The 19,783-nt window shown below is 44.0% G+C and overlaps 1 protein-coding gene across 5 annotated transcripts in view; it reads left to right on the top strand.

The window, feature by feature from the left end:
• Window positions 1-19,783, top strand: part of LOC146811928 (sulfotransferase 1C4-like) — a 577,890-nt gene that overhangs the window by 208,860 nt on the left and 349,247 nt on the right. Inside the window, exon 1 of one of the 5 annotated variants that reach the window (XM_085618899.1) lies at window positions 8,929-9,219. The exons of the other annotated variants lie outside the window; for them this stretch is intronic. The gene's annotated coding sequence lies outside the window, so the exon portion shown is untranslated. Of the gene's footprint in view, window positions 1-8,928; window positions 9,220-19,783 lie in introns of those variants that run through there. 5 annotated transcript variants of the gene reach the window in all.

A 19,783-nucleotide genomic window follows, 5' to 3' on the forward strand; every position in this document is an offset into this window, starting at 1 on the left:
AGCACATGATCACTCTCTGGCAATGGCAAATCTCTTATGTCTGGTCTTGGTTTTGTGCAGTAGTCAAGCACATCCAAACAATCATGATCAACATCATCTCCAACATTCACATTGTCAGCATCCGGTAACAACGTTGCTGGATTCACATTCACACATCTCTCAAGAGTCACATTTGATGCTCCCAGAATGATTTTCTCATACTTAGTCAGTCGACTATGTGACATGTACTGAGTCCTGCTTCTTGTCAAAAGAATTGCCACATCATGAGGTACGAATACCCTTACAGGATATCCCATTATTATACCCTCACTCTGTTCCAAGCTTCTGATTGTAGCAGCTACTGCTTTCAGACAACCTGGCAAACCCACAGCTACAGGGTCAAGTGTCGATGAGAAGTACGCAATCGGCCTCCTCAGTTGTCCATGTTTCTGAATTAACACTGAAAGTGCACATCCATTTCTCTCACTGCAGTACAACTCAAACTCTTTCTCATAGTCTGGCATTCCCAAAGCAGGAGCTTCACACATTCTGCTCTTTAATTCTTCAAATGCTGCCATTTGTTCTCCATCCAATTCCAATGGGTCTCTCACCTCACTTTTAGTCAACTTAATCAGTGGCTTTGCTATCAGGGAGAAATTACTTACCCACTGACGACAATAACCCACCATCCCCAGAAACATCCTCACCTCTCTCTGGGTCATCGGGGCCCTTATTCCTCTGATAATTTTGATCCTGTCATCAGTCACTTTTCTCAGACCCTTTTCAATATTGTGTCCAAGATAATGCACCTCTTTCTTGCAAAATTGCAATTTGGCTGGAGATACCTTTAACCCTCCATCTGCCAGATGATTCAGTAAAGCTATGGTATCTACTTCACAAGCTTCACGTGTCTTTGATGCCACAAGTAAGTCATCGATGTACTGCACCAGTACTGAGCTTTCAGGCATGATCAAACTCTCTAACGACTTTTTCAACAACTGATTGAATATCGAAGGACTCTCTGTATACCCCTGTGGGATACGACACCATGCTAAAATACGCTGGCCAAACCGAAATGCAAAAATTGGCTGGCTGTCATGATGCAATGGAATTGAAAAGAAAGCATGACACAAATCAATCACTGTGTACCACTCAGCGTCATGAGGAATCTGATACAAAATCACTGACGGATTTGGTACAATGGGACAACATGCCACCACAATTTTGTTAACCTTTCTCAAATCTTGTACAATCCTGAACTTTCCATTAGGTTTCTTTAGCCCCATTATCGGTGAATTACACGGGCTACTCAGTAACTCTCTCAAAACACCCTGTTGAATCATCTTGTCAATTATAGGAGTTATTCCCTCAATTATTTCTGGTGTCAATCTGTACTGAGGAATATTAGGATAAACAATCCCCTCTTTCACTGAAATTTTCACTGGATCTACATTATTCATCAATCCCACATCTTCTCCAGTAAAATCCCAAACTGTTGTTTTCACTGTGTGTCTCAACTCCTGTGGCAAATCATCTGGATTAAACACAGCATATGTACCAACAATCTCACTCTCTCTATTATCTAGAGTCATCCGGTACAAAACATCCTCATCTGGTGTCTCAAAAGCTATTCCATCCGGAGTACAGAAAATTGTACAGTTCATCTTGCACAATAAGTCCCTACCTAACAAGTTCACTGGACTGGTGTCACAGACCACACATCTGTGCATGTCTGAAAATTTCCCTATTCTTACCCTTACTGGTTCAGTAAGACGAGTCTTAATCTGTGTATTGGCTACACCAACTACTTGGATTGCTTCGTCCGAGAGAGGAAGATTTCTAATATCTGCTGACCTGACAGTTGATCTCGTCGCTCCTGTGTCCACTAAAAAAGTAACACTCTCCCCATTTATTTTCCCATCTACAAATGGTCCTGCCTGGTCTATTTCTAGAGTTGCACCAAGTATGCACTCTTCCTCCTCTCTTCGGCACCGTCAATAGTCCCCTTCAGACTCACTCCCCTCATTCTTTAACCAGTACTGCTGTACCAGGTTTGAACGTCTCGGTTTGTTTACCTGCTCATCATTGTAGAATCCTGAGTCCTGGTTATACTTTTGGGACCCTCTATTCTGCGGCAAGGGCGGTTTTGGCTCTTGACTGTGCTGTCTGACAACCTTCTGTTGTTGCTGCTGTTGATTACACCCCTCGTTCTGCACCTGTTGATTTAAGGGTTTATTCTCATTACTCACTAATGGTGGATTGGTACACTCGGATCTCCAATGCCTCAATTGTCCACAGTTGTGACAAGGGAACTTTTTCTTGGCCTCCTCTAAATTCCCCTTTCCTTTTCCTGCAAATCTAGGTCTAATTCCTAGATTATTTGCCTGTTCCATCAATTGTGCTTCTTGTCTCTCAGCAACTTTCACCTGTGCCCACATTGCTTTCTCTTTCAGCTTCCTCTGTTTTGCCTCAATCTCATCACTGAAGTACTTTGCATGTCTCAAGATTTCATCAATCTTTTTACTCTGCCAGTCAACTGTATGCTCACGTATTATTTCACTGATTTCAGGTCTCAGGCCATATACAAATCTGTATACAAAATGACTCAAATCCTTATCACCCAGGTGTTCATCTCCACTGAACTGTTTGAAAGCCAGTATCAGCCTTTCGTAAAAAGCATGAACTGATTCTTTCGCTTCCTGATGTGTTCGATCTATCTTAACCCAGTCTGTCTCTTTTGGGGGTACTTTATTTTTCAGGAACACAATTACCTGTTCATATTTTTTCATAACCTCTGGATCTGGTGCTCCTGTTTTCGGATCTCTTGGATACTCCTTAGCAGGCCAATCTACAACTATTTTACACTCTGCCCACAAGTCTGCTGGAACAATTATATCAAACAGACTATTCAGGTCAATCCACGGCACTTTTGACAATTTCACGAACCTGTCTACCTGCCTATACCACTCGACAGGCTTTTCTCTCAGTCGAGGGAAATCATTCGTAAATGACAAAATATCCTGTCTAGTCCATGGGACATGTACATATCCTCCTCCAGGAATCTCTCTCATAGGATAAGCATCCACTGTTTTTTCTTTTTCCCTCATGGGAAAAGCTGAGTAAGTCCTGTCCACTGAATCTTCCCTTTTCTTGTACCACCTATCCTTCCATTTTTCTACATCACCCCACTTTCGCAATAAAGCAATCATTTCCTTAATCTGTCCTGTTCTGCCAGCACCATTTAGATTTTCAATATCCTTGTCGGAGAAATCCACCCTGTAAGGTTTCTGCAAAGCTTTCACCTTATCCATGTCAACTCCTTGTTCACTCGCTATTGCTTTTAACCTGTCATGTGTACTCTTAGCCCTCCAGGTAATACTTTTACACATAAATAACAATTCTCCATCATGATGGTTTTTCAATATATCTGTAGGAATTGTTCCTGCAATAAGCTCCTCCAATTCTATGCGCAACCTGGCTACATCAATTGCATGTGGATCTTTATCCTTCTTTTGAAGAACTTTCAACCAATCATTCAAATCTTCAGCTGTTATTTCAGTAGACTTTTTCACTGCACCCACTTGTTCTGCCATCCTCGGTGGTTCCAAAATCGTTCCTCCCAAACAACCAGTATTCAATCCTGAATTAGGCTGCACATCTAATCCTCCACTACATGTGTCATGTCTCGGCTGCCTCAAATTATTTTCTCCTGTTCTCATTCTTGATTCTTCCAAAGTACAAGTACCAACCAAACCATTTCCAACATAGGGAACCGTCAAACCATTTTCACCCATTCTTTGTTTATCAAAAATAGGCACAACCGGACCTATCGTTACAGGCACTGTAACTGCTTCAAGATTTTTCGTTAACTCTCGGATTTTCTCAGTCAGCTCAGATGTGGTTCTGGCTAATTCTCTTGTTTTCTCGTCACTGACTCGATTCTCTCTCTCTCGCTCTCTCTCTCTTTCCCTTTCCGTGAAAGAGCTACCACTTTTCAGATCAGGTGTCATAACCTCAGTTTTAATAATTTGCAAAGTATCTCTTACAGGAGTAGCAACTGGCGTGCTCTCTTCTGGTTCTGGTCTATACGGAGGTGGTCTCTTGTAAATCATGTCATCCAAGACCTCATCCTCGTAATCATTAACTCCATACCTTCTCACTTCTGCATCAGGCACCTTTTCTGCACCTTTCCTCCCTTCCGCTTCTTCAACAGTTCTCATAGGATATAATCCCTCTGACATACTAGCATCTCGCCATCTCCTCATTTGATCATGATGAGTCTCACGATCATATTTCCTCCCAAAAATGTATCTATAGTTGCCTCCACTCCTCTGCTTTTCTCACTCATGCACCTCATCTTCCCATTCCACCAACGCCTCGAACTGTGTTGGCCTTGGTCTAGGCTCTAGACACATCATTTTCTCCCGCAAATTTCTCAACACGGCCAGATTAAATGAACCATGTTCCGGGAACGCTAAGACACCATCTTCCTTAGTATACTTAGCCCAGTTATCTAACCATATACAGGTATGATACCCATATTTCGCAACCATGAAGGATGCAGGAGTTCTCGTCGGAGGTAGCAATTCACCTTCTCTAGTTATTACGTTTTTATCCTTGTCGAACCACCTTTTAATTTTACCGAACAAGGATTTTTTCTTCTTTTCCTCCGGTTGGTAATACATTTTAACGTTTACCAATATTCTTTAGTCCCTTCCGCAACTGTACGATCTTTTTGTCCAATAACAGCGCGACTCACACCAACGCACCAATCCTGGAGCGTCTACGTCACAGGAGTATAGGGTGACTCCTTCCAATCCCTGCGCGGCTCACACCAACGCACAAATCACAGCGCGAGCACTATTCTGATCCACTACCCAATCACAGCGCGGTCTGTATGACGTCAGCAGTCGCTGCAGTCGCTTCTGCTCCTGTCTCCTGTCACTCGTTTACCCCTCCTTTACAAAGTCTTCTCAATAGACTTCGTTTCAGATTCTACAAAATCTATTAGTTACAACATATAAACATCTCCATTGTCTGCTTCGCTAACCACAGAATAGTAAAGAAAAACTCTCACAAGAATCCCGCTTCTCTCTAGAACAGCGCTTGCCTCTGCTCTACTACGGAATAATTACTCTTGTTGACACAGTAGCACATCCCTCTAGTCTGCCCTTCTAACATGCATCCAATAACTGTTTCCTCTAGGACTGCTCCTAAAAGTCTCACAATCAATTAAATGCTCATATATTCACGCACTTTCACACCAGAAAATATAGCACATGCGCACAGAATCCTGCCTTTCCCGAGAACAGCGAACAGTCTGTCCCACTACAAAATTATAACACACGTTAACCAAGCAGCGCTTACCTCTGCCCAGTCCTTCAGACAAGCTCAGTGAATACCTATTACTACTCCAGCAGTAAGCTTTAACGGCAAACCTTACGGATCCCTGGGACTTAAGACCAGAGTTTCACAGATAACCTTCGCTACCATACGCTCTCCTTTTATACTGAAAATATGTCCCTAATAGTAACACACAACAATGTCACTGATTCCGAACCCAGACAATGTGACGCGCAACTTCAATTGTCACACGTTTTTCCCCGCATACGTACAGGGCCAACAATCCCGTTTTTCCCGAGAGCAGCACTCACTTCCCTCTGCCCTACTACGGAACCGTCACCAGCTCCCTACGTTCCAGAAGCCGTACACACTACATAGAACTCAATACGACAACCTCAACATATAGTATTAGTACATATACCAACATTAACCAATAATCAATGAACCAAAAAGCCTATGTACAAGCAACCTATCAGATCAAGACAATAATCTTAACCATCATACTGCTACCAGGAAACTGCTGCAGATCGGCGCATATAAATTCTCCCTACTTCCACAGACAGAGTAAATCTACAGTCACACGCACATATACTCATCATACGCTAGGGCCCATCACACTAAAATTCACACTATTACTCTATCCACACTGAATATAGGAGAGAAAACCTAAACCAATCTGCATCTAAATGAGGTCAATGTAACCCTAAAGACATTGTCCTGAGTCATGATTTTAAACGTGGGAAATACATTCGAAACTCAAATAATGACAAAGAAATAACCACCCGACACTGGTATTCAAACAAATGGTTGTTTATCTAAATTAGTTCAAATGAAAGTCAATTATTAGCAAAATCATTATTCTCATAGTTACCTATTCTAGCTAAATGGATCAGGACAGGTCTCTCGGTAAAGTCTCTCGAGCTGCCGTCCTCAGCATAGGTTCAGGAAGAAGTCCAAACCACAAGGAACGCGATGAATGTAATGAGCGCAAAGAACATGGACCCTCTCTAGTCTAACATATTTATAAGAAAAATAACAAATAAAAGTTACAAACAAACTCTGGATATCCGATGAACCACTGAGCAGAGCGAGCAGGAAAGGAAATCTCTTGGTTACATTTAGTAAACCTCCGCTCAGGGAAAAACACAAAAATAAAAAATACGGAAGAAGGAAACTCGAGTTTGCAAATGTTACTTTCGTAAATGCTCTTCCTTGGTATCATAGCAGAGCCACCGCAGACTGGTCATTGTTCATTGTGGCTTTATCCTTCTCCAAGGACAATTGGAATCATTCCCAGAGCTACTGTCCTCACGGAAACTTTCTACACAGGCAGAAGCCGTGGTCAGGTGACTTTCGACCATGTTCAGCAAGGCCTCTCATCAAAATTCAATCACTCGAGTGCAGGCTGTAAATGGCAGCCATCTTGTTTTAGGCCAAAACGGACCATCTTAATTAAAAGAAACACAAAACAACGTTACCACATCATAATGATTAAACAGTGTTAATCCCCACTAATACCCTTATGTGTATGTAATTATCTAGCCTTCTGCAACACAATAAAGCATTAGCACACGTTATTTTAAAAGCACAAACTCGAAACAAATAGCACTTTTGCGATACTCTTTTAATTAAACCGCGCATATTATTAAGCAACATATATGCATCCCCACGTATAGTTTTCTCTCATTAGTAATGTTGATTAATCTGGACATTTAACAAAACAAATTATTAATTTATGTTTTCAAATTAGTAATTTTAATCATAACATATAGACAAAACTGGAGCTTAAAACTCGATAAATTTTCAACAGAAAACTCTGCTCCAGCAGGAGCACCGGCAGTTTTTTTAAGGGGGCCTCGAAACGGGTCTCTATCGGGCTCTGTTTTGTGCGCTGGCACAGACGGTCCGTTTTTTTTTCCAGACTGTAGTGACAGTCCGGAAAAAGTGCGAGGGCACAAAACAGAGCCCTTTAGAGACCCGTTTCAAGACAGGAGGCACATCGATGTATCCTGCTCACACTCTCACAAGTGGAAAGTTACGGCATGACATCATATCAGGTGAGCGTTGTAGAGGGAAGGGAAATCCTTTAAAGAGTCATTTTCTCTCTGGATTTCCCTTCTCTTTTTGGAACGCAAGAGCAGCAACATTGTCGTGGTGTCACCAGTGCTTTAAGTGGAAGCTTTTTGAATATTCTATACAAGCCATAGTTGCTGCTTATTTATCTTATGCAACTAACAACCATTGACAAAGCCAATAGTCCTGACTTGTAGGTATGATGTTACTTGTTGTATCATATACCTAGATGGAATGACAGAAACAGCAAAATACAAGTCGGGCGGCACACTATGCTAACCACAGATTTTTAACGTACTGTTTTTAAGCCACGCCCTCAATTACATTGGCCACGCCCCTTTGAGAGACCCCCCAGTTTTTTCATTCCACTTAAAGCCCTGTGTGACAGACAGGAGTCAGTTAAGTGGAGTGCCAGGCAGCTCCTGGAGACAGATAGTGACATACTGAAGGAGCTAGGAATTGTCAGGTGCGGGGTACAGGAAGTGAAAGCCAGGAGAAGGGGCATGCAGTGTAGGACAGGGAGTGAGATTCGAGCAGCAGCTATTGACGAGACACAGCGGGAGAGTGAGCGGCCGTCACTAGTGTGGGAAGCAGCAAATGGAGTGAAAGCTGAAGGAGCTAGAAGAAGGAGGCAAAGAGACGGAGAATAAGAGGGAGTAGGAGGGGGTAGGAGTGACAGCTAGTAAATCATTGAATGATAGGAGAGAGTTGGTGGACTGACCGGAGTGAGGGGCAAGGGATAAAAAACAGACGTGGGATGAAGGAAGTGACATCAAGGAGAAGGGACATGGAATGACATGCGTATGAGGCCAGCAAGTCTCAAGACAGAAATAAGGAAGGTGCCAGCCTGCAGTGTGCATGGGGGCAGTGAATGACAGCTGTGAGGAAGTAGAAAACAAGAGCATGCCGCCAGATACAGTGGGTAATGGGGGGCAGGGGTGGCAGAGGATGAGGCCAACTAGTGAGAGGAGAGTGGTGTGACAGATAAGGGGCAGGGTGAAAGCCTGGAGTGGGAAGCCAGGAGAGACAGCAGAGGGAAGGCAGGAAGTGGCAGCGCAGACATGGAAGTCGGAGTCGGGCGGACAGGGCAGGCTGGGCGTGGCTGCGCCGTTGTGCTCTGGCTGGAATCCCACAGCTGTTGTTGCCCTCTCTCCTGCCCTCTTCACACCCTTCGGAGATGCCAGCATGCTCTCTTGAAAAAGATGGTTCATGTCGTCACCACATAGCCCCCGCGCTCTTCGATTAATAAATCTCCAGTCATTCTCGGTTGCCACCTGCTGCCTGCCCTTGTACCCAGCGCCCCCTCCCGGCCTGATTCCACAGACTGTCGGGCAGGGAGCCCCTCCCTTGACTGGAGTAATGTTAGGCCGAACTCCGAGTTTGTTTTCGAAGATAGCAGCGAATACTCATCTAACTGTTGCACTTACACAACCCCCCTCCCTAATGGCAGTTTCACATGTTGAAAAGATAACTTGCTGACGTAATTAGTGTGTGAGGTCACAGTGTGCATCTGGCACTTTACCAGACCTAAGTGAGAGGTTGATTTTCTTCAGGTAGAGAAGGAGGCGAAAGATGGAAATCCGCTGCCTTAAATTGTGCCTTTCCTTTGCCTAGGTATATGCTCTGAATTCCGTTTGCTGGGGGTCCCTCTGGCCGGCTGGCTATTCATTTGACTCTTTGTTGATAATCCCTTTTAAGATCCAATTGGCGCGTGAGTAGAGTTTCATTAACAGTCTTGGCGTGGTAGGCCCAGAAGAGCCTAGCTTCACCGGAGTAGGTGAAGGAGATCGAACCGGACGCCACGCAACAGCCCCGGGCCCAAAGGTAAGATGGCAAATTCTCCATGGGGTGCCTGAGTACAGAGCGGCCCGTCACTTGACTGACTGATCGGGGCAGACAGTGTCAGCACGCTTTAAAATTAAGAAATGTAAAGGCTGATTATGTGTATTAACTTTGTGGTGGTGGTTGTGTTTGAAACTGAAATATTTTTGTCTGTGCAGGTGATGGCTGGATAATACCGTTTATGAAGCTGCACGTGGTGGGCGTGAATAATACATTTTCCAACCTCCCTGCATGAGACAGACAGGGCCGGCTTTAGCGCTGGTGGCGCCCGGTGCAACAATCAATTTTGGCGCTCCCACACCCTATGACCGCCTCCTTGGATTCTCTCACTACCACTGGACATAAGTGCCCCTCCAATCATAAGTTATTGCTAAACACAGCACACACCCCGGAGGTCTGCGCCCCCTCCACAGGTCAGCGCCCAGTGCGGCTGCACCAGTCGCACTGCCCTAAAGCCGGCCCTGGAGACAGAGACAGGAAGAGCTGTTAGACTGACCGTTTACCGTCTCGATTAATATATTGGTAAAATAGCCTGTCAGGTTAGTGCAGTTGTGCGGAGATCTGTTTGTAATCAGCAGGCCCCCGGGTTTAATCTTTATAAGACAGCTCAGAGTGTTTACATGCCTGTTGCAGAGTGTGGTGCTAAACTGGCATGTCATGGCTATGAATCCGAGCAGGATAGCTCATCTGGTTTAGGTATTTGTTGTAAACATGCATGTACGACATAAAGGTCACATCATATGTGTGAGAAGTTGGCCTGGCATATGCTGGTCACTAGTTATAGTGGCCACCTTGCACCAGTCCAATTCGACTCTTATGGTAGATAGGTTTCAGACAATCTTTTAAAGAAAGCTATCCTAGTGGTAGCTGTGGAGAGCAGCCTTCAGGCTAAGTCTCAGAGGAATGTAAAGCAGCTTGTTTTACCTTATAATCTCTTGAATTACCAAATGAAAGGACACCACACAGGTATATATATCAAATATATATGTATTTATTACTAGACACGCTCTACTAATCTCTTTATGAGATTAGAAGTCAGGAACACATTCAAATATCAATGTTTCACAATCAGTTAAGCACAAATATGGCTGGGGCCCTAGGGGCGTACCAGACCATATACTAAAAAAGAGGTTTGGAAAGCCGACTTGCAAGGGGACAAGGCCTAGGGCCTGTAGAATCGCTGGGGCTTCACTAATCCACCCAAGGCAGGTAAGTAAAAGACCCACGGGAGACGCGTGCAGTGTGAGAACACAGCCGCGGGTTCCCTATTGATTTCAATGGAGCAAGTCGCAGTTGGATTTTTAAAGTTTAAGGGTACTTTAGGAAGTCTACAAGCAAGCCACTTACAAGGTAAGTAGTTCGAGGGCCAGCACACACAGGAGCACCGGAGTGCACGAGTTACCTCACCCAGGGAAGCCTGGTGCATAGGTGTCTTTTGGTGTCGGGTCGCGTCGTTGTTTTCTATGGAAGCCGAAGAAGTTTTGCTGCTTGCGAAGACTGGAGAAGTGTCCGGTGGAATCCAAGGCTGGATTCAAGATGAAGAAGACCTGAAAGCAGAAGGGACAGTGACCCGGGGCCAGAAAGATGGATGCCCACGGAAGTTGGGTGATTTTAACCGATCAAGGGTGTTTTGACTCTTCAACCACGAGGTCCAAGAGGTGTCGACGATGACCAGGAGCTGGATTCAGAGTGTCTCACAAAGTCTGCAGCTTACTGAGGTGTCGGCAACCGGATTGGAGCCAACAAGCCTTGGCAACAGCAAGTCTTGTGGAAATTGAAGAAAGTCAGCGGTGCAGACAAGCAAGGTTTGAGAGACTCACCCAGTGAAGGTAAGTCAGGACAGGCCTGGAGCAATCAGGGGAGCTTTTTGGTTTGAAGAAAAAGTCTTCAGGGGACCCATAAGCCAGCTGGCAAGGGATCGCGAAGACGCCTTGTGAGGATTCGCTTCACAGGAGCCCACGATCACTCGGGATGAGGTAGGCCTCTGATTTTCAAAGGAAATTTTGCTAGAAGGTTGGACCACACATGGTCCAATGCACAAGCTCGTAGAATGTCGTGAAGGGGTTGTACTCAACAATAGTGCATAGTACCCGGGTATTGCTGTTCCTCGTCACTTGAGGTGTCCACTCGCCTCAGCTCTGCTAGAGACTCACAATGGCCGTCGAGAAGTCAGGAAATTTACTTCTGGGGCTGCAGAGACTTTGGACTCCGGCGGGAGCGGGAAAGTTTCCGACCGTTGATTCAAAGTTTTGGAGTCTGCCAAGCAGGGGAGTCACTCCTTGACTCCAAGGGAGATTCTTCCATCTTCCAAAGGTAGTGGAACGTTGAAGGGCCAGGATTCTTCTTGTAGAGCGTTGTCCAGGGATATCTGATTTGCAACGGCAAGGGTTCCCTAACTTATACTAAAAGGAAGGGAGAGACTAGCTCTATGACCACTCCTCTGGCAGGGTCAGGGGAGTGGGTGGTTACACCCACTTCCCTTTGTCCAGTTTCGTGCCAGACCAGGGGCAGGTAGCCCTTGAACCAGTTTGAGCTGGCATATGCACAGAGGAGCCTACTGCTCCCCCAGTGCAGGACTTCAAAGCACTCTAAGAGTGCACCCACCCAGCCCCAATACACTAAATCCGGTCTGGAAGGTGGTGACACCTCCCTGTGACAGGATGCCTATTGTTGGGCCTCCTCCACTGCGTGTTTCAGTCAGCAGCAGGAGGGCAACCCAGTGTCTGTGCTGGTGGCATCCATTTAGTGATGCCAGGGCTCTTTCAGATGTCTACCATGTTTCCACAGTAGGTACATGTCGTCCCCTCTAGAAGGGTGGGATCATACTCCCACACCAGTTACTGGTGTGGGGGTATGATTCCAAGTTGTTTGACACCAAACACGACATGTTTTGATGCAGTCATTCCAAAGTTAGCATTTACCGCTAGGTTATAATGCACTTTAGAGTATATGGTTTAACCGCATCCACAAACAGCCATAGAGAATAGACTCTGCCAGCTGCAGAGGGGCACTGCTCAAGCAGTGGCACCCCCTCACATTGTAAACCAAGCACCTTGCCCTCAGGATTGATAGGGCCTGCCTTAGGGGTGACTGATAGGTTTATATATGTGTGTATGGTGAGATATAGGAACCTATACCTCAGTGAGGAGTGCTAACACTACCTCACCCAGGCTGTAGTAGCAGGCCTGTGGTGTCAGATTTAGTCTGCTTCCCAGGGGTTTCATAACACATGCTTCAGCCCCTGGTAGGCCTGTGAAGTACCAATGCCCTTGGTACCTAAGATACCATATACTAGGGGCTCATAAGGCACCACAGTATCCAATCACTAGTGCATCTAATATGCACTCAAAGTTGTTTAGAGAGAACAGAGAGACTGGGGCCCTGATTAGCAGGGACCCAGCCTGACTATAGCCAGAAACCAGTGTTAACATCAGAAAAAAAGTGGGGGCAACATAAGTGCAGATCATACTCTCCTACAACATGTCTGTATTCAGGCAACAAAGGCCCACCGGGTTCCCTGCCGGCTGCGAGGTCTGAAAGTAATAAGTCATTCCCATGCTTCTGAGGTTGGTAAAACGAGTCCCATTGAGAGTGCCAGCAATTAACACCTACTGTTAAATGTCAAGAAACAGTTTAGTTTGTATTGCGCCTGTTATACTAAAATTATACAACTTCCGTGCTTCACATCAGGGTATTGTTTTCTTCCAATCACGCTAAAACAAACTGTTTCTTTCATTCTCCATGGCATGAAACGACGTGTTTTATTGTACTTAATGATTGCGGGCTTTTTTGTGCAACGGAACATTGTGATTTCCAAGCAACCTTTTAGAATTTTTGCAAGTTGTTCAACCCAAGTTTAAAACTATTCACAGCTCACACCCAGACAAACCAGTCGCACAGATTGTACTGTCGTCTTTTGTACTGGTACCCGGAAGCGACTGCTTGTGATTTTTATCTGTCGCATCGATGGTATTGATTTCAGCAAGCTGGTGTGCTGAGGTCAGAGTCTGTATTTCTACATCTGCCTCGAAAATGTTAACCTCACTAGAGCAGTCATGATTCTTTAACTTAAAACCAACACTTCATAAAAGGCAGGCTGCCTTATGAGGGCATTTAACAAATGTCTTGTTCCAGGGCCTGTGAAATATTTGTTAATGTATTATTGACGAGGTTTTTTGCTGTGCTCATACTTGAGCTCTGCGCATTCGGTTTCCATTCTGTCGTGAATGATTGTTCAGTAAACCAGTTTAACAACACCTATTTTTATCACTTTTATCTGGCACTGCTGTGGTTCCTTGATAGGAACGTAATTTTAAACTGGTTTAGCATTCCAGTACTTACCCTTATAAAATCTCTGACTTTGTTCCTTGAGAGGATTTTTACTTTGTGCACCTGTGTCGTTGTACAAAGTGCGCTTGCTATTTGCGATGCTAACAAGTTCTACATCGACACCATCTCAGTTCCCCATTGATGCAAGGTGTGATCCTGATACATTCGCATAATGTTTTATATTTGCCAGTGTTTGTGGAGTGATTTGGTATAACCCTGTAGCAGAGAATGGGCAGGAAATAGGCAGACTTAAGGGGTTGTCCCTGTATTGACTGTTTAACAGTGCACCATTTTATAAAACGTGCAATATGTTGATGGAAAAGTAATGGTTGTATTTATTTAAACAAATTTTAATGCCTCATACCCCTAACTATTTCCTGGCTTTTAGAATGCAGCGTAGTGTTTCAGAGGTACAAGCTTGAACATTTGAGATGGAAGGGGGGAGGAGGCTGAGTGTCTGACTATTTGTCTTCATTATAATTCCTATTATAAGATCCATTTGGGTGTCTTTGCTTTACAGTTTCAAGACTGAGATGTGTCTGCTTGTTAGTTGTGTATTTGTCTGTCTACTTGGCAATCCCAGTAGAGAAGTGTGTGTACACCTGTGAGTGAGCATGGGTCTCTGTGGAGCTGGGTGAAGGTGCAAGAGCAATGTAGTGTGAAGTGAGGGGAGATGCAGTGACCGATCTATGTTTATTAGGCCCAGCACAAATTGCTTTATTAACCTTCCTGCTTCCTCAAATTTGCTTAAAAATGCACCGTTTGTCCACTCTTTTTTCAAAATTTTCGTGGGGTTAAACCCCCCCAAATCCCCCATAGGTTGTTCGAGCTCTCTCGCAACACTCTCTCGCCGCAGTGCAGTACGACAATGTTACACCTCACCACTTTCAAATGTCACCAGCCGCCACTACTCATATTGTGTGCAAGTAGCTTATTCAGTCCTGTTTACTTTTTGGTATTTTCGTACTTCCACTAGGGCATGTATTATTTGAAAAGCAAAAGAACACTTACCAGAATATAAACAAGAGACAATTCATGTCTTATTCATAATGGGACATCTTAAGATCTATAGCAGGAAATGTGCAAGACTGTTGTTGTGATAATAAAAAACAAGAGCAAAATTATTTTTCAAAAATTCACATAATGGCCCTCAATAACCACCATACACAAAACAGCAGTGAATGCTCCACTCAAGCTTTGTTATGGCACTCCAAGCACCAATAAACAGAACTGTAGGGAAGTGTTACCTCCCAAAACATCAGCATTGCAGCATAAATTAACACACAAACTACAAGAAGGTTATTATATTGTATTGCAGCATTCATATAGTACCTACTACCCCTATATGGAGTGCTGAGGTGCTTGCCTGCTTGGGTAGCATGTTACACCTTGTAGGGCCTTTGTTGGAAGGATGCTGTTTTCGTTTTGATCCTATGTGAGAAGTGTTTCCATGTCGTGCGTGATGACCACTGATGTTTGGTTATCATGTAATGGGACACACACAGCACATAGCAGGATGATGAAGTGTGAACAGCGGATGCGCAGTTGTATGGTTTTCACTACACTAGTAGCTTTGTACAGCTCTACAGCTCCCTTTATAGTATTTCCTAAGAATTAGTCTGCTTATCTGGTTAATGCACTTGTCCAATCTGAGATTTTGTGTATAGTTGTTGTCCTGAGCTTTTGTGGTTGGGGGGGAGAGAAGTAGAGAGAGATCTGTTGGAATTGGCATTTTTATTATCATCCCATATCAGAGTGTCTTTGTGAGATGTAAAGCAGTGGTCACATTGTATAGATATTTAAGACCTATAGTGGTGGACTTTATCAGAGTCCTCATAATTGTCCAGCAGTGTGTGACAGATCTCTTTAGTTAATCCATGCCTCTTCATTTGGAGATGGCTGTGTTTTTTAAAAGTACAATGATGGTGATAGACAACACTTATAGCAGATATGGCTTGCATGAATTTAAGATGTATAAGGTATAATTGATGCTGAAAGGTGCAGTAGTATGGTTTTAGTACTGTGAGCCATAACTGTTATATATGCAAGTATGTAATTATATAATGCCACTGTGAACCATAGGTCAGCTCTTTTTAGCCTACCTGCATATTGAAAGCAGCTTGCTGGTTGACTTGTTTGCAATTCGTGGGTTGTAACTGAGGTTTGGGCTTGAGCGTGAGTCTGTTTCCTGGGCTCTGTTGCTGGGATGTGGGTGGTGAAGTTATACAGAAAATATCTATGTTTTGAACTGTCTTCAGAAATGCATATGCTCCTGGGTGCTTCTAATGTTGTCTGGTAGTGAGCGCCAGAGCTTGGCGGCTTGTACTCAGAATGAAAGCAGTGTCTCTGTTTGGTTTCTATTGCTTGAGTTTAACTTGTAGGTCTAGCTGTCCTTTGCATAGGTGTCTCTGTGGACAATGCAGAGTGTCTTGAACATTGCCCTTCTAGCTATTGGTAGCAAGCGGAGCAATTACAGGACTGAAAAAAAAAGAAGCCTTCCTGCAGCACTTTGGATAAGTTGCATTTTTCATAAGATGAATGCTGGTGTGCCAATGTATAGGCTGTTGGCATAGTCAAAGTTGGAGAATACGAGTGTGAGAATTACTTGCAATTAATGTTGGTGTGCAAAGTAGAAGAAGATGTGACATAATGTTTTCATTGTTTACAAGACACTATTTGTATGTTGTTAGCATGTGGTATCAATGATAGTCCTGTATCCATGGTTATTCCTAGGTTTTTAACATCTCTTGATGTTGATGGGGCTTAAATTTCCTTTGGCCATATGGTGGGAGGCTGGTACTTTTGCCATTTTCCACACGTCATAATCTCTGTCATTACGGTATTAAGCTGTAGACAGTAAAGGCAGTCATCAAGTTGTGAATTGTCAAGGTCATTGGGGACATCCATTTTTAAAATGATATGGGTGTCATCTGCATAGTTGTTACAGATGAGGTTAAATGATTTGGAGATTAGGTAGTTGTTGAATAATAGAGGGGCTATGAGGGGCCCCTGGGGAGCACCACTGTGGAGGAGGTGATGTAAAAGGTGGTAGGTAGACTACACTTTGTCCGTGAGATAAGAAGCAATCCATTTTAGAGCATTTTGACAGATTCTGAGACCATGGAGTCTTAGCAGTACCGTGTGGTGGTGGACAGTGGCAAATGCAACTGATAAATCCAGAAGTAGAATATAGAAGCGACTCAATTTTTTCCACTGTGAGTTTGAGATCATACGAGATGGATATAATGGCTGACTCTGTGCCTCTGCCTGGTCTGAAACCGAACCACTGGTCTGACAGTCAGCCATAATGTTCAGTAAAGATAGAGGGTTGAGTAAACACTGCTCTCTCAATTTGTTTCCTAAAAATCGCCTTTTGATATGGGCCTGTAGTTTGCTGGGTCAAGTTGTTTCTTTTTGAGGAGAGGTCTAATGTAGGAGGTCTTCAGCTGAATGAACCTAGTTGCAGGGACTTACTGGGTAGGCATCTGGATACCTCGCCTGCACTGGTATAGCAAAAGATATCTTAAAAGATGTTTTGTGGTACTGGATCTGGAGATGATTCTGATGATTTGGTTGCAAGGATGATATCAAGGAAATATTTTTGTGATGGGTACAGGGGTAGAGCCTGCCTATGTAATATACAATTGAAGTGAATCAAAGCTACATTCCCAAATTGCTTTACATGTTAACATGTATATTCAGCTCTTGACCATTTTTCAAGGACATCACCTGTCAACTCATAACCAAAAGGATTTGTTGACTTGACTTGTTTCAGGAGGAAGCAGGTGTTGGTGTCACACCAGCCTCTAACAACATGCAAATGTTGTTACTCCGCAAGTGAACAAAAGTTCCAAAGGCCAATACATTTGTTTTTAGGAACACTGCCAGGACAATGGCACTGTGGAAGGCAAACAGGGCTTTACTTTTTAATCATAGGTGCATATTTACAAGCCCGTGGCCCGTGGCGATATGGGATTCACCTTATTTACAAGGCAGTGCTAAGCCACTTAACATGGCTTAACGCTGCCTTGTAAATAAGGCACCCTTTCACGCAATGCTTAGCATGAAAGGGTGGGCAATGGGTATTGCAGTGGGCATTCTGCCGCAACATCCATTGATTTTGACGCTGCCCATATTTACAAGAGTGGCGTAAATATGGGGCAGTGCCAAAATTAAGACTAGGGAAAACCTGGTCTTAAAAGGGCGCAACGAGGAGAAATTCTTTATTTCTCCTAGTTTCTGCTGTTTTTACATGTATTGCATTGTGCAGCACACACAAAAACAGCAAAATGCACATAAACAATCATTTAAAAAATGATGAGTTGCAACTTCTATGTGTGCTGCACAAAGCAGCACACATATAAGTTACAAATCGCGATTTAACATTGTTTATGTGCAGGAAGGGACACCTTCCTGCACATAAACTATTATTCCCCACTATGGTGCAAGGGTGCCTGCGTTGGCGCTAGGCATCTGTAATTAGAGCTAGCGCAGGAGGAAACGTGGGGCTGCACTATATTGTTGTAAATACGGTGCAGCCCAGTGTTTCAGAAGTGGCGGGCGCAGCGTTATGCCAAGAAGGCTAACACTGCACTCCGTCACTTGTTTGTAAATATACCCCATAGTGTTGCCCTGCAGCCTCCCAGGCCAAAGGTTGCGGGGGAAATGGTTGCAAGAAATAAGTAGGCTGAAACAGAAAGAGATGTTGTAGGTTAGGACTAAGGTGAATTAAACAAAGATATCTGTCAGTGTGACTACATGAATGGTTGCATTAAGGTAATTATATTGACTGGGCCACTGATAGCGCTTTAGAAAGCAAATTCCACACGAGGGAAGCCTGTGTGCAGCACCTGATTGCAGGGAGGATCCACAGGAAGAACATGGGGTGGGGGATTTGAATGGTGAAGCAGCACTCAAGTGACAGAATAAGACAATGCAGGCACTCCAATGGACTGATGAGAGTAAAATAAACAAGCGTTGGCAAAGCCGATAGGTCTTGCATTGGCTGCCAGCCTTCTGGCAATTATTGTTTTGTTTTGTCATGGCTTTTGCAAAACATTATTGTTGTGGAATATCCGGGGCCCTCATCAATCTAAAAAAACAATAATTTGCCACAGGGCATAAACGTGTTTGGGTCAAAAGAAATTCCACACATTATCATAGTACTCCCTTGCATGAAGGGAACTACTTTTCTTGTGTATGTGTTCCCTCTGAGAGGGTGGCATGCTGTAACTCGTACTCAAGTCAGCCAATGGCTGAAGTGGGCCGATATCTTGCCCCTTAATGCATGCTGGAGTGGGTGGAAGAGAAGTGTGAATGACGTAAACCCAGTGGTGGCTGGTGACATTTGAAAGTGGTAGGGCGCAAAAGTTGCGATGAGTGAACAGTGGCGAGTGAGCCCGATCGGCATAAGAGGAGTTCTGGTTGGTGCTGTGGAGAATAGTGACTTGTATATGTTTAGTGGTACAAGGTTCCAGTCTGTGACAGTAAGCACTGTTACCATGCAAGTCATTATTTTAAACTTGCATTACACTCAGTATAAAATAGACTGCTACAAAATGCTCAAACATGTTTAAGATAAAAAGTGTTACCAAAATATAGATTTTTTTGCAGATAGTACGTAGCTCAGTTTTTTTTTTTTAACGGTCTTTTAAAAGCACACACTTCACAGTTTACCTGGTACTGGTAGCGCTACAATACCACTCAAAAAGAATGAAGGTGTATTAGGAAGCTTCAATTTATTCCATCAATTAAAGTCAATACCTTCCAGGCACCCTTTACATTTGCATATTGACCAGTTGCGCACATTTACATTTCTTTCTGGGAAGCGAAGCAGGCAAACTGGCAAGAAGGCTTGTTTTAGTTGTCTGCCGTCCGTAGGTTTCAAGGCCGAGGGAGACCCCTGCCTTACACTGCAGCTGAAGTATTTCCAATGGGACGGTTGTGCCTTTCAGATTCCCCCTGCCTTTCGCAGTTTGCACTGTTGTGCAACAACGTTTGGAGTTCATTATGTGCACAAAGAGGGGGGTGGGAAGACGAGACTGCTGTGATATATTGCTCGCAGTGTCCTCACTCGGCCTGTGCAAAATATGATAATAATGAAGCAAAATTCCTAATGCGGATACCTGTGCGCAAGTCACGATGCACGCACACTGAAGCCGAAACACACAGGCATGCAGCGGTGTGTAGACCGAGAAATCAAATGCACACACGACAA

This window comes from Triturus cristatus, chromosome 7, assembly GCF_964204655.1.
Source record: "Triturus cristatus chromosome 7, aTriCri1.1, whole genome shotgun sequence".
Classification (NCBI taxonomy): Eukaryota; Metazoa; Chordata; class Amphibia; order Caudata; family Salamandridae; genus Triturus; species Triturus cristatus.